Here is a 16,286-nt window from a genome sequence, read left to right as displayed (position 1 = left end):
TCCAAATTTTAAAGAACTTCATGTTTGAAGCCAGATTTCATGGTTCATCCCCTATTTTTAGGGAAGCGTTGACATGATGAATCAAACTTTTGTCTTTTGGAGGTTATTTCTACAAAGAAGTCAGATCATTAAGGCAAACAATCCAGATTACAGGGTTTTTACATTCTGCCTAAAAGCAATAATATAGAAAGTAGAATAAGCAATGCCCTAAAGTTAACTGTACATTTTCTTTAGAGTTCCAGAAGCCTGAAAACTGATTGCCCGGGATATCCAGACCAATGCCAATGCCAATACATGTGTAGACGCGCGCAGTAATTTTGATTACTTCACAGTAAATGTGCATGTGTAGACACACCCACTGAGCAGCAAAAAAATATATGACAGATGCATCCTTTATTTGCAGAAGTAGAAATCAGATGGTGATGAGGAAAACAAATGCCAAGATCTACATACTCAAAAACTCCTATGGTCTGTTGTATACAAACCATTCCTGTCTCTCAATGGACAAAACCATCCTCTGTAATGAGAACTGCAGTTTTAATACCACAGTACAGATCAATGCAGCCCCTACATTGGTTCTGCCATTGACATCAATCAGAGACAGTTACATACAAAACAGATTTCTAAATATGCAGGGAAGATGCAGATTAGAGTGGAATCATTTGTCCATATTTTCTTATGAAAAACTAACAATCCTGGATTGCTTTATGGATACAGCAGGCACAGCTGCTGGACATACTCCTTGCCTTTACTTCGCCACATATCTTGACTTCAAACTTGAATACCCCTTCTGTTCCTTTCCTGAGGGCAGGATATCAAAGATAGTGATGGTTTCCTGACACAAACATTTAGAGACTAGGGGTGATGCCCTCAAATTCATTCTGACTTGCGATCTGAGTGGGTTTCAATGCCCAAGCCTAATGCTAGGTGACATTCAGTTTCTGAATCCTACTGAGGTGCTGCCTTTCAGCAGAGATGAAACACCGGGGTTATGACCATTTGTGAATGCTGACAACCTTCTGCTCATTTTTGAAACGTTATAACTTTTATGTTTCAGGCCAATACCAACTTGTACAATCTGTTCAAATTCCCCAGGTAACTGCAATTGGATGAGGTATTAATTTCTTTCTGGTCTGAACTACAGTGGTTGTTATGTGAACTCAAGCCTTTCTCACTTGGGAGTAGCTGCATTTTAGTATATTTTAGTGGATCTACTTCTAGGGTTTTGTTTCAATTTCAGTTCACATTTATAGCACACTTCAGAATGCTCAAGGATAAAGAACATGGTCCACGTGGCTGATGATTCTTATCAAATATGAAGTTCAGCCCCACAGGTGTAAGCTGCAAACTTACCAAGTTCATGGGTGGTTTGCTGGGCAGTTTAACTTTTGAACCATTTCTAACATTAATATACTGCAATATTCAGGCTTCAAGCTGAATGCAGCATTGATCTTGGCATTGTAAACCATGGGGTGCTAGGCAGGTGCAGGTATCATTGCAGGATTAAGGACATAGGTTGCGGAGGTTAAAGATGACTAGTGCATTAGCCCACACTACATTACCGATCTCCTTGAGAAACAGTAACTTCACGGAACATATCGGTGCAAGTTTTAAAGAACCAGCTCTATACAATGATATGTCATTGTTACTAATGTAACCATGGTGCTTCTGGCAGGATAAGCAGAAGTATGAGATATGTGTGTCTTATGAACACAAAAGAATCAGAAATCACTGGTACCCTGAAACTTTAGAACCTTGTTCCGAAGTGACTTCTTTAATTTTGGAAAGTGGTCATAGCTTCTGTTGGGCTAACATATTAAGAAACCTAAGTGGTCCTCTGTTTTAAAAAAAAAAGTCTTTGGAGAATAAATTGTTCGTTAACAGATAATAGTGGAAGAAGGTGGAGACTACATGCTTCCAAACAGGAGTAGATTATGGGGAGAGGGGAACTGTCTCCACAGCACTATCTCCATTCACAGTGGAGGGAAAGGGGGAAGAAATGAAGATGTAGAGTACAAGGATAGGAGTACAAGTACGTATGGGGTAAAGATAGTACGTACACCAAGCCGTATGTAAAAGGTGCGTGTGTAACGTTAAGAGAAAGAGACCTGAAAAAAAGCCCTTACTTTTCTACCAGGCCTCTATGAAACCAAAGGGTCTCAGAACTTAATTCTCTGAATGGTTCACTCATCCTGTCTGAAGTCTCTCTTTCTAGGGCCTACCTATAGATTCAGCCTTCCTTAATAACTAGGTTTCTGAAAAGCAGATGTCAAAAACCACACAGGGTTGGAAGCAAGTTAGTGGGAAGGGAGTGGAAATGAGCACATTTTCCTCTTTAGTTAAGACTTGGAGGTTCATTTGTAGTGTATGCCCGCCAGTTTCTGAGTAATAAGCATTGTGTGAGTAATAAGCATTGTGCAACTGAGGTTTAGGATACTGCAAAGATTTTAACCACACCATTTAATTAAGCACATATCTCATCACCTGTGCAACTTTTTGAAGTACCTTTTTGACTGTTTCTTTTCCTCCCTGTGGCCAAAATATTCCTATTAACCGTGTCATATTTTGAGTATATTCTCATTATACTAACTGGCACTTTAAAAAAAAATTAAAAGGAATCCTATAGAAGCACTTTAAATTGCTTTATGAAAGTGAAGTAAGTCACCCGGAGAAAACATTCTATTCTCAGTCTACCTTCATAGGAACATTTGAACTAAAATGGACAAATTTCATGACATATTTTCATTCTTTGAAGATGGAGGGTAAATGTTACTCAATTTATTTTCAAAATCCATGGGCTGCTGTACTTTTTTCATATGTAGTGTCCTGTGCTGACATTGCAAAAACTGTACGTCACAGAAAAGAACATCAGAAAATGGATTACTATTTAAAATCCATGTTCTGCTCTCGCCTTTCAATACATAGTGTACTCTGTGTGTCTATCTAAAATGTCTACTACCGTTCCATGTAACCTAAAAATGGAAACAATACAAAACAAATGGTTCAAACACTGGGGAGTTGTCCCTCAAGTGTCAGTGCACAAAGGTATAAATCAGCAAGAACAGAATATACTCAAATACTACAATGCAACTCACTGTCAATTGCCTTGCCTGTGTTCAGCGAGTTGTAGCAGGTGTCACAAAAAGTAAATCATTCATGTGCCATCTTATGTCATGCCAAACATGATCCAGTTTCTAACTGCAGTCTTTTGCTCACAGGACTAGGAACCAATGCAAACCAATTTCTGACACTGCCCCATTTTTGTGAAAGTACAGTTGGTTGCTATTACATCTTATGAGATAACATTTTGTTTCTCCTTCTTCTTAACATCTGTTATTTTATTTTGATGCAGTGCACAAGGACACTGTGTCTAGGACAAATGTGCTACCTTTTAAGCATCGGCATCCTACTCCTTAGCTGTGAACCCTAACCTGCAGATTTAATTCCGATAAACAGTTCTTAGTGTTTCAATAGCCTTCTGCTTATATGTTTGAAGATTCGAAACTGAATGGTGAGGTGGCCAAGGCGGCGCTGGCAAATGAAGACTGTCCCCACATAGACCAGGCTATAACGCCTGATGAGGGCCTGCCCTTTACCCGCTCTGGCACTCGGGAGAGATATGGACCCTGCTTCCTCTTATCAACCGGGGAATATCCCTGCCCGCCTGATGGAGGAATAAGAAAGGGTATGTAGCTGAGGTCCTGTAACCACTTAGCTAGTGACCTAGTTAAAGAAATTGATAGAGAAAATCATCAAGTAGTTATCATGGAGTAGTGGGCTTGTTTTAAATATGTGCATCTGGAACTAAACTTAACAATCTGATGTCTGCATTTTGAGTTTCTAACATATTTTTTTTGGAAGGGGAAGGCCTGATATGATGTGGCTACTGAGTATGATGGCTACACAGTTTAGTCTTCTATGTTAGCTGATTCAGTGTGCTTCAACAAATATTCTGCAAAGTCCTTAAACTGTTTCATCCTCGTAAGAGGAATCTATTTCTATTGCCTGTCTGGAAGTGTCATAGAGTGTACTGGGTTGTGTGTGTCAGAAACCTGGAGGTGGCAGCCCCCCAACCCTCTATAACCTCCCTACCCTGCCAAGAAAACCCAAGACTCAAGGTGATTATTCAGACTATTTCGCTACCTTCATGCAGCACTTAAGTTAATTAGTTTGTCATGCCTACCTATGTTACTGTAGAGAGCAAGAGAGGATTTCATATCAGAATGTGTTAACATTGGCTTCTTTTAGGTCAACACAGTGATCTACCTAAAAGCAGTTTCTTTTCATTAACTTACATTTACCATAATTCGTTTTTAAACTTCTGACTGCTACAGATCTTCCAGAAGGAATTCAGTTTTGTCTTGAAAGTGGTAATCCTTGTAGTCAATAATACCAGGTCCCAAACAAAATACAACTTCCCGTATTTGTTTTATGACAGATTGCATGGTTTAATGTGTAGTTTAATCCAGGAAAACCAAGCAAACAAAAAATGCAGATATCGTTCAATACACAAGATTTCAACTGCGTATGTGCATAAAAAGGAATCAGGAGTGGGGAATTTTGATGGGTTATATATATAATAGAATCAGTGTTAATCACTGGTGTACTGTATATAGCATATAATATATTCAGTATTTAAAAAAATGCAAAAGATTGTATGATGTAAACCATACCATGGGTATGGATTAGAATTCCCACGTGCCATTGTATGATGGGCAACAGTATATAATAACTGCCAGTTATAGTGTATGTAATTATAAGTTCTAGGCTTATCATTAACAAAGATAGAGTTGGACCACAACACTTTCATGTGAAAGTATCTCTGCTAAAATTTACCTTTGTAGCAAAGTGTTTTACCTGATTCTGTACTGGATAAGTACTGGCCACTTACATTCAGTCAGAGCCAGTTTTCACTGTCTCAGTGAATCAGGAGAATGGGCCAAATGGCATATCTTCTGGTAGAAGGACTGTATAGTTCTCCTGATGCACCACAGCTGAAAACTGAGCCTGTCTGCTGAATGAGAGAGAGGCTGGTTGGCTAAAGAGTAATAAATGTCAGCATATTGTTGGCCTGTTGGAAACACGTTGAGAGCATCTTAATTGTTGTTCCAACTGAACTTCATCCATAGTTTGTGCAACTATGTGTACACTTGCCAAGCTGTTTTTGTGCATGTTGGAAAAAGGAAGGGAGGGGGCGGGGAAACTGAATGCATGCAATCTATTTTTTTAGAAAGCTGTGAGCAAATGAGTAGTATCTCTATGGCAACAGAATAAATTTTTTCAGTTACAAGCGAGCTTAATTTTTGCTTAAGATCCAAATACATGAGGCTACAGAGGAGGCAGGGGAGGAAGCGGAATTTAGCGTCCACTGAAAATAATTCCCTCCAGTGAATATTTTTTGCCCTCACTGCAGTGAGCTAGAACGATAGCCTTGCCTATGCTATAATATAGTCTGCACATCCTTTGCTTCCCACACCACACAACCCTTTACCTGTTCTTAGATGGCCTTCTACACCATGTTGCAAGCGATACTACTCTCAGCATGTCACTGCATGCAGATGCTATTGAACTGGCTACAATGTTGACCTCATTCTTAGTCCATTCTGTTGTTGATCCAATGCTGTACTTTGCATTTTTCTTTTAAATGAAGGTTACGAAATGTCACGGAGCCTTAACAGCATAGCTGGCATAAGTGGAAAAGCGATAGGATTATCCTCAGTGTCTGCGCCCTACAGCTCTCCTAGTCCAATGAGACGTTCTTGGTCTCCCATCCCATCTATTTTGTAGCATGGATCAGTAGCAGAGAATGGTCTAAAAAGCTTTATTTCCAATTAGCCCATGCTACGCTGCATATAATCCAGGTGACTAAGTCTGAAGATGTCATGTCTCACAGTAGCACCTCATCAGCCTGGTGTTACTACTGACATTAGGTGACAACACCCTTAAATAGTATTATGACAATAGGTGGGCATTAAATAGCAGTGGTGGGCCATATGCTGCATGATACTGATACACAGGATGAAAGGTGGGTGCACCAGGTAGTTTCTTTAATGGTGCACCATGCTAGTATGCGCTTACCTTGGCTACATGGTGGATCCACTGGCTCTTACGAAATGGGTTAGGCATTTAGTCGATGCTGAAATGTGCCAACGATTGAAGATTTTGCTTTTCTCAGGATATTTTTGAGCCATAGGAACCCTGCAGGAGTTTGAGCAAGCGAGCACAGTAGGATGAAACTTTGCATGGGCACCTATTATAAGCTGAAAGCAATACTAAGACGCACTATAGGGAGGTCTCAGTCTGGCTGACTGCATGGAAAAAAAATCCTGTTGAAGAAGAATATGGCTGCCTCTGCATGTAGCTATTCTACCTTTTCCTCCTTCCTTTAAAACTAAAATGCCGAGCTTGATTTGAAAAGCACAGGAAAGAAGCTCAAGTATTGATTGTATTCTTTACATGCAGATCTTTGCAAAGAAAGTCCTGTCATTGCTAAATATATGCCAACAGAGGCAGTCAGAGTGACTTGACAAGGAGAGATGGAGATGAACATTGATGGCTAATAAGCATCTGTGTGGAACTGTTCAGGCATGGAAGATCTCCTCATTTGGACAAAGTAAACTCGCTCCATGCAGGTTTTATGGATGATTCTACATGGTTTTGGAGTTGTACTAGAGATGCAGGCTTTTTCTACGGCCAAAATGTAACAAAACTGTAGAAGAATTTTTTTTTGTTTCATAGCATGAATTGCATGAAGTAAACAAAAAAACTGCAATTGTATGATTAACTTTAAGGAAAAACAGCAAAGTTATATATTTTCTTTCAAAGCTCTTTACTTTTACATACATTGTTGTAGCCAAAATGTAAAACATTATAAAACTGTACATTTCTTTGCTATGGATTGCTTCTTTTTTGTATACAAGATACAGAGTAATGGTTTTAAAAAGTGCAATCGGGCAGTCATCGGTCATATTGACCACGCCTTCATAACTCATCACACTGACATGGAAATCAAGAACTTTTAATCCAACTAGAATTGTGTAAATTTAAGAAACTCCTTTTTTCCTGTCTGTTTTTGTTGGCATGCTTGTGACACACAGGACCTTTCTTTGGACCTGACAGTAACAGCTGGTTTAGATTTAATTTCCAGCTCTGGTTATGTTGTATTTTATTGATGTATAGATCCAACGTGAAGACCCTTCATAACAAATTGTTCATATTACGTAATCAGTATGAATTTTAAACAAAAAGGTGTTATTTTAAAACTGGGACTTATAGTACAAAAATCAGGAGAATATTCAAATATAAACTTGTCTCAAAGTTTAAGAAACAAGATGACAGCATTGTATGCAATTTAGTACTTCTGAGTAAAATGCATGCAAAATGTTATGCAAAACAATTCTAGCATGAAATAAATTTTGTATCATGGTTTCAGTGCCTGCTGTAGACTGTATAGCAGAATTCCTTTCTGAAGTCGATCAGGAGCTTCAGAGACCTGCTTCTGAAATCTTGAATAAATACAGTGTTCGCAACAGAAATGTAAGCGAGAAGGTTGGTATTGGTTTGGTTCTAAAATGCTAATATTGGTCAACTGATTTTGAATGAAGCCTGCAAACACTTGATACAAACAATGTCTGACACATCCACAGTACTAATAAATTTAAGAAGGGAAAGTACAAAGCCTAGAACCATTTAGGTATCTTTTCACCTCTTTCCCTGCTTCCCATAATAAAAGTTTCCTTTTTAGTTGATAAAAATGAATTCAGTTTTCCTTACTTTTTTGGACGTGTCAACTTATTCTTCACTGAGCCACAGCAATCCACTTGCTCTGAAACTTGAAATGTAATCCAAAGCCAAGCTACTGTATGTGCCTGAATTATGTCTTGCTGCCGGACATAAAAGGCAGCAGCTGGAATTCAGACATGCAGTGACTCTGAGCTTCATTTCAATTTTACAGGCATAACATCTATGGATTATTTGTCAGGGCCACTCTAATAGCATGGACATTTCTGGTAAAGTACTTCAAGGGTTTCTCTTTGCCATCATATCAAACCGTTTAACAGACATGGCAGTATTCCAGCCAGAAAGCACGGCATCTGGGACTGCTGATGGAAATGACAAAAGAAATAAAAGCGGAGAGGTCCTGAGGACTTATGAATAAAAAAAGGAAGCTAATACAATGACTATTGTAATTATTACATAAACAGACACATATGCATGCACGTACCCACATACACCCAATGCCTTTGTTTCCTCAATACTCTTTTCTCCCGGAAAAGGAAATGTAGCATGCTACCATAAGAGCTATGATTTAGGAAGAAAATAAGGTTTAAGACTGACACCTGAATCAAGTCACAAAGCTTCTTCATCTTCTTTTGATTTTAGCATTATGTACTCAGCTCTACTTCAGTTGCTCTCCCTCACTCCCAGAGTAATTTTCCAGCTCTTTTTATGCCACTGTGGTCTCCATTGATAATATGCAATTTCTTATCTCTGGAATGCAAGCTAATCATGGGTCTAACCTTGCAGAACATAACTTTTTTTCCCAGAAATAGATTTATTTGCTATGCTTTTGAATTAATAACAGTATTCAGAAACCTGGTATAGAGTCTACTCACATCTCCTTATTACCATAAAATAATTAATACTGATTAACAATTCAATCCAAGAAATACCACACAGGTGCTCCCCTAATGCTCAGTTCAGATAAGAGCCTTCCCTTTAATTAACAGCTTGAGTACCTAAGCCCTAAGGTCATTGTCACTCTGTCCTACTTCGCCCAGTACCACGTTTACTAGGCTAATATTGGGTCTTTCACTTTTATATACATCTTGGCTTATTGTTCTCTCTGCTCTGCAGTCACTGTGCTTGGTGGATGCTTTCACTAAACCTTCTGAAATAGAGCTGCGTTTCCTACTTAGTGTCCTTCAGGAGACACTTTGAAGTGCAAGATTCTCAGTGATTTCACAGTTCCTTTTGTGACAGACTGTGGTAATGACAGGCCTTGATCTCTCCCTGAGCAGCTCTGATGGCATAGCCGGCAGAAGCTGGGAGTTTCAAGATTTCCAGAAGCACCTATCTAAGTAAGCAGCAAAAACACCCAGCACAGAATCTTGGGAAGGTGAAGGTGACCAGGTTATACCATTTATAGATATTACATATACTCCTATACATACCCATACACACACACACATACATACGTGTGTGTATGTGTGTGTGTGTGTGTGTGTGCATGTGCGCACGCTTATGAGCGCACATCTGGTTTATACGTGTAGGTTGTGCTCCATTAAACACAATTACAGCATTTATGAATTAAAACCTACCTTCTTCATAGTAGGCATGTATCAATAAAAAAAACCCAGATACACTGGCCATGACTTTGATGTCACACTATTTGCAGATTGCTGCGAATCCACTGAAGTTATGTCTGATTGGGCACGTCTACACAACACACTACTGTGCAGTCATTACTGTACATCTATTTAGTACTTGTATTAGCAAGTACTAAAATGCACAGTAACCAAAGTTACTGTGCAGTAGTGCTGGCAAACAAGGTGACGCTACTGCGCATTAGCCTAAAAATACTGTGCAGTAGTGTATTAGCAATGTCCATGCTGTGACGCAATACTGATACTGTGCAGTCAGCGTCTTGTGCAGACGTGCCCGTTTTATATCAGTTAAGGTAGCTCAAAATCAAGCTTATTATTTTCATTGTATTCTTGACCCTCTAAGAATCCTTCTGTGCTGCTGGAAATGAACATCTTAGCTTTATTACACAAAGGTCTGTCTATCTGATCCCCATCACTGTAGTATGTCAGAGGCCTGTAGAATTACTGTAATTTTTATAAAACAGTACTGTGACTGAAGAGAAGATCAATCAAGAACATTGAAAGAATCCTTGTATGTGCAAAGATACTGCTCATTTCTTCTAAAAATTCATAGAAATTGCATTATTTTCCATGGACCCACATGGCACTGGATAAATGACATACAAACTCTAAAACTGCTATTTTAGATGGCAAGGAACTAGGAAGTGGTTTCTATTCTTCCACTTCAAAAAGAAATCTAGCTAATGACCCTGTGATAACAGTCAAGTGTAATGGTCATTAATCAGGACAAAATGATTTTTCACAGAAATTTCCTTCTTTAAAGTTTCAGAGCCCAAAAGAAAATATATCACTGAAACAAATGGCTATTGGAACAAATGAGCAGACTAAAATGTCGAAGGAGAAAGAGCAAAGATAAAGCAAGGAAGCTGAGCTCAGCTGAGCACTGAAACACATATGAGGAAGGTACTTCGGGGCAAAAAAGAATGGTTGTTCTATTTCCCTGCATAGCAATGGCTCTCCTCAGCTTTAAAGCAAAGCAGCAGGTCATTTCATTTATCCATAAATACTGCAGAGATAGCTTTGTCTCCAGTCTTGCACACCGGCAGAACTCTGAATGCCTAAATTTATGCAGATTGCCTTTGAATCCCTGTTACTTAAGATAACAAGAAATCACGTATCTTTTCATCCTCTTATACTAGTCTTTCAGTTTTTCTTTATCCCAAGAACTAGATGCAGCATTTGTTCTGAATGTGAGTGCTCTTAATGATCATAGGTTAAAAACAAATTCAATTAACTGTTTGCAACTTAAACAAGGTTAAAAATATATCAAAAAGCATGCATCACTCCTCTTTGCTCCTCCTGCGGTAAGTTTACACAAACACCTTGAAATTATAGGAGGGAATATCATGAAGCCAATTGCGCTGTACGAAGCTTTGGTCACCGGTTCAATTCGACAAAGATTTGGCCTGATTTGGTGAATCTCTGAATCTGAATTGACTCAGGAGACCCTTTAATCTCTCTGAATCGAACTGGAACCCTCCGAAGTGATTTGGAAAGATTCAGCAATTCAGACATAGATACAGTTTTAAATATTTTTTCTACATACCTCAAAGTACCAGGCAGCTTGTGAATGCTGCAATGCTGGGGCAGGTGGAGCATCCCACAGGAGTGTGGTGGGCTCCCCAGCACGCTCAGCAACAGACCCGGAAATGGACCAGAAGCACTTCGGGTCCACTTCCAGGTCTGCCGGGAGGCACATCAGGGGGCCCTCCACATCCCCCAGCCCAGCGACTGGTGCCTCCTGGGTCTGGGGGAGCACCTGGGGTCTCCCTGCAGCCGACTGCTGAGCCAGGGGGTGCGAGGGACCCCCCCCCCCGTGAGCTCTCCAGTGGACCCAGAAGCGGACCATAAGTACTTTTGATCCACTTCTGGATTTGCTGTCGAGCATGCGGGGGTCCTCCCGCACTCTTGTGGGACGCTCCATCCGCCCCAGCATCGTAGCATTCACAAGCCACATCTGGTACCTTGAGGTATGTGGAAAAAACATTTAAAGCTATGTCTATGGCCAAATTGCTGATTCTCCGAATCAGCATCGAATCTTCAGATTCAGATTTGGCCGAATTGAATTGGGGACTGTGATCCGAATCAACAAATCAAATCACTGTCCCCGATTTAGGCTGAATCTGAATCCAAAAATCGAATAGGGCCTGTTTTGCACACCCCTAGAATCCATCGTTTTCAGTAATAAGTTCCTGGGGCTCTATTTGTGTACCTGATCTGTACAAGCCACATTTTCAGCTCCCCTTCCCTCCCCCAATCCTCTAGTGGTTGACACTCTGCCCAAGGCAACGCAGGGTCCCAGTATATCTATGGTTATGATCCTGTTTCAGAACAAAGCATATAAACATGACCTTACCTTTGAGTATTTTATTAAACCCATAGTAGCTTCATGTGGCTTTAAGTATGTGCCTAGGTACTTTCCTGAACTGTTTTTTTTCATTTGTTTGGGTTTTTTTGTTTGTTTTTTTAATAACGGAAAAGAGGAAACAGTGTGGCCACTTGACTAGAGCATTAGCCTGGGAGATAGAAGAATTGATATTTATTGCCATCCCTGCCACAGGCCTGCTGAATAACCTTAGGGAAATCACTTCAATGTTCTGTGCCTTTCCCTATCTGTAAAATGAAGATCACGATGCACTCTTATGATAAAGAAACAGGAACTTATATTATTATTGTTGTTATTTCTTCTCCGTATCCTCCCACCAATTATGGCTCAGCTATGGTTAAGAAACCCTCTCCTTACCGATTACTATAGCTAACAATTGTCATGTCATTTGTAGGCTGCAGAATGTGACACCCTTTAAGGAATTCCTTCCCTCTTCATTTCAAAGCAGGAGATTGCTATTATGTAAAATTATTATGCACCCACATAGATGTCATGGCAGGCTGAGGGTGTTCATTATTGATCAGTAAATTCTTAACTGAGCTAGTTTAGGTGCCCCTGGGTGTTAAATTAGGAGCAAAAATACTGAAGCCAAATCATTTGTCATTAGCAGCACAGTGTATGAAATTTACAGAATAAAATGTCTGAGAGACCATGAAAAATTCTCAAGGATACAAGCAAAATTTCTGACATTACTATGACTAAGGTTTTTCAGGTGCAGAGAATGACATTTTTGTAAGCACTTAGGATCAGGCCCACAATTTCTAAGGAAAGTACATAGGGCCTTTGTACACACCACAAAACTGGCCTTTAAAGTGGCTTAAATGCCCTTTTTCACAGCTTTAATGATATTCTGTACTGTGCATACAGAAATATTGCGATTTACACTGTCGGCAGCATATTATGCTTTAATGGCACTGCTGTTTACACTCTCAGGAGTGTATTGCGCTTTATATGACTTTGGGACGTAGCAAAATAAAACACCCCCAGAGGTGTTTTAGTTTGCTACCTAACTACCTGCAACAGAGGGAAGCACCAGGCCCTGTGCAGCTCAGGGGCTTTGCAGGCAGCCTGGCGGCAGCCTGAGTAACCAGGCTCCACTGAAGGAAAAAAAAAAAGTTGCAAGCCTGATCTGTGCAGATCAGGCTTGCAACTTTTTTTTTTCATCCCTGGAGCCCACCTGCCTGCCTGCGCTGTGCAGGGGCCCAGTGTTTCCTTTCGTGGCTGTGGGGAGGTGGGGGCAGTGCTTCCCTCCACAGCTGTGGTGCCCCTGGGACTGCTTGGGCCAGGTGCTACCTGACGGGTGCCACCGCCACAGAGGGAAGGAAGTACCAGCCCCTCCTGCCTTGCAGCTCAGAGACTGCTCGGCCTGCTGGCAGCTTGCCTCACCCCTCCATGCCGAGAGGCAGTAAGGATTGGTCCTGACCCTTGTGTACATGCCACAGGGGTTTACTTACTCCACCTTTCTGCCTTCATTTATTCCAAAAGCTTGCTAAGAACTTTTTTCCAACTACTCAGTTGGTCTAATAAAAGGTATCACATCTAGTCAAAGAACCTTGCCTGTTCATTTACTCCTGTACTCTAAGCTTTTCCCTCTCCTCCTGAAAATCCTTTTGATTTCTTTCCTGATTAGGTATATTCAATCAGTGGATAAGCATCTATTTTGAAATCGATAGAATTCAATAGAATCCACTGACTCCAATGAGTGTTGGACTAAGTGACAGCCAAACGGTGATGGCTTTTAAAACATGAAAGCGTTAAGCTCTAAGGCTGCTACTAATGGCTAACACCATTTGTTGCATTTCCAAACTCAGCTTCAAGAACCAGGATTTCAAACACATTCCATAACATAAAAATCAATCACATTCTTCCTGCAACACCATAGTTTCCCCATACTCTGCTATTTTGCTGAGCCACAGTACCCCTCTCTTCTCATGTAGATAGAAACTGCCAGGTAATTCCAGATGGCAAGAACCATAGACACATCAACATTACTGAAAACATATGAATACTAAAAGGGAAGTGTCAGTGTAGGGTGGGTGAGTAAAAAGGAGAAGAGAATAACTGGGTCTTTTGCTGGGTTGGGAAATGGCCGTGCTAGCTGAAATACGAGGACATTTTAAATTTCTTCAAACACTCAAACCAAAACAGTTGCAAAACAAGAAGGAATGAAGGACACCAAAACAGCTAACCATATCAATGATACCTAAATAGATCTCCTAGAAATCACAAGACCTCAGAAATAATAAATATATTCTTTCTTCCTTCTTTCCGACAAACCTAAAACAGGTTAGAAAAATCTTTAGCTTCCCAGAAAGTTTATGACTAGTGCACAGGGAGTCTGCACAAATAATAATGGGATGCAGACAATATACGACTTTCAGACAACCAAAGTATATAAAATAGACTCTATTTTTTCAAAAAGCCTGAAGCCCTCTGGGCTGCATGTCACCTCTAAACCTGTTTTTCCATTGAAAGTTATTTTCTATGCTCAACCTTTATTCAGCATGAAAGCCAGGCATGTCATCAGGTTTGCTTGTCTTCAGATAATGAAAAAAAGTCTGCTTATAATAACCCAATGCGCTCATGCTTGCTTACCTTTTTAGTGTTATATTACAGCCTTCCTATTTGCATTTGAATGTGGATGTAGGATTCTTATGTAAGAGGCCTTCTTTGTTTAGTAAGGAAGACCTGCATAATAATGTTACTTTTTACAGGTAGGGCTGTTCCAGGGGAATTAATGTAGTACCGTGGCTCCTCGTTCTACTGTGCTCATGGACAGACAGAAATCAGAAATGTGTTTCATATCTTGCTGAAGAAGACCAATAAAAGTCTTCCTGCTCTCTTGAAAGCAGCAAGAAAGGGGGTTTCTGACAGAGGTTGGGACTTTTCCTGCATTCTCCCTTTCCTATAGGCTGTCCTTTCAACTGAAAGCCTCTCCACACAAAAGGTATCAGCCGACTGAAGGTTTTATTCTGCAAAACACAGAATGCTGGCAAACTAAAAACAAAACAAAGCAAGTTACTATGGTATTTATTGTTAAATGAAAAATCAAAAACTTGCTATTAATATTCTATTCTGTGCATACTGAAATACTGTTATTAATTATTTGTACTACAGTTGCAACTTGATGACTCGTATAGCATTGTATAACACAGTGGAGTTCCAAACCAAGTCCCTGCTCTGAGAAGCTTTCAGTCTACATGGATAAAACAAACATGGCAAGAAAGAAAGTGTTGCTCTCCCCCTTTTAAAGGTGAGAAACTGAAACCAAAAAGGAGTCTGGCAGACTCAGGAGCTGACCCAGTCTACTACCATAACCACAAGACCATTGTTCTCCTTAAGAAATAAAGTCTATGATAGAAGACATTTTTCCCCGATCCTTCCATCTCCCTGTGTTTTCAATTTCACATCGCTGAAAAATTGGAAAGCATTTAGCTTAAGAAATCACAGGCATTTCTGATATAGAATTTGCATGACTCTTCATAACTGAATTTCAACACCAATATGCATAAATCAAAATGCCTGTAAAGAGACAATCTGGAACTCTTTGAGTTTTGGAGTATGTATACCAGCTAACCAATTGGTTAAGGCTTTGCTCCCAACAAAATTACCCTGAAAGGTCAACTTAACAGAGCAAAACAACAAGTTTGATAGATTTATAGAAAAGGAAGGGGAAAGAATAGGAGGAAACAGTATAGGAGCTGCTAGAAGGCACAAGAAACCTTCAATTTGTGTAGGAGATTAGGATCTAAAAGAGGGCTGTCAAACTCATCTGCCCCTATAGTCTGGATGGGTAGTGCAAGGCTGGGCAACATTAGACTCATGGACCCAACCCACTGCCTGCATTCCTGATCCAACACAGCTGGCATCCACCTGGCTGGTCCACGACACCAGCCTGAGTCAGTGCCACGTGCACTACAGCCTGGCGCTGGTCTGACTACAGCCCAGAACCCAGCCCAAGTGAGTGCCACAGGCAACACAGCCCAAGACCAGCCCTAGCATGTTCCATGGGCAGCACAGCCTGGGACCCAGCCCCAGAATGCTGTGTCTGGCACGTGTCCCAGGTACCGTGCCCAGGGATGGTCTGGCTCAGCAAAAGGGGCATCACTAACGGCTGGATTATGGATCTCCGTGGGACAGATCTGGCCTGCAAGCCATATGTTTGACATCCTTGGTCTAGAAGTTATCAGGATCAGAGCCAATGAATGACAAGCTGGGCAGCTAGGAAGAAATGTAGGACCTAATAGATTGGATGGTATATTACCATAAATACATATACCTAACCCATGGCAGGGGGAGGGTCAATGTTTCAGTGTCACTTCTGTCCTTTTGTTTTTGGGGGGTTTTTTTTGCTTTATTGGACCACTTTGGCCACATACAAGTGTTTGAATGAACGACAGGAAGTCTTGTAGTCTTGTTCTCCCAATCGAAAAACCTACCAGGAGAGCATGGTATAAACAGCAGAGGGGTCAGGTTGGTGCTGGTGTTGCCAATGGTACACAGCCAGGGGGCTC

The 16,286-nt window shown here is 40.6% G+C and overlaps 1 long non-coding RNA gene across 1 annotated transcript; it reads right to left on the bottom strand.

The window, feature by feature from the left end:
- Nucleotides 1-1,044: 1,044 nt before the first annotated feature.
- Nucleotides 1,045-9,504, bottom strand: LOC109321455. Its single transcript, XR_002104059.1, has 2 exons — nt 8,225-9,504; nt 1,045-8,102 (listed from the first exon to the last, which is right to left on the bottom strand). It is a non-coding gene; the product is annotated as an uncharacterized LOC109321455 (long non-coding RNA).
- Between the last annotated feature and the right edge of the window lie 6,782 nt (nt 9,505-16,286).

This window comes from Crocodylus porosus, unplaced genomic scaffold (assembly GCF_001723895.1).
Source record: "Crocodylus porosus isolate Cpor-Errol unplaced genomic scaffold, CroPor_comp1, whole genome shotgun sequence".
In the NCBI taxonomy this organism is placed as follows: Eukaryota; Metazoa; Chordata; order Crocodylia; family Crocodylidae; genus Crocodylus; species Crocodylus porosus.
This window is presented reverse-complemented; position numbering and strand designations above follow the sequence as displayed.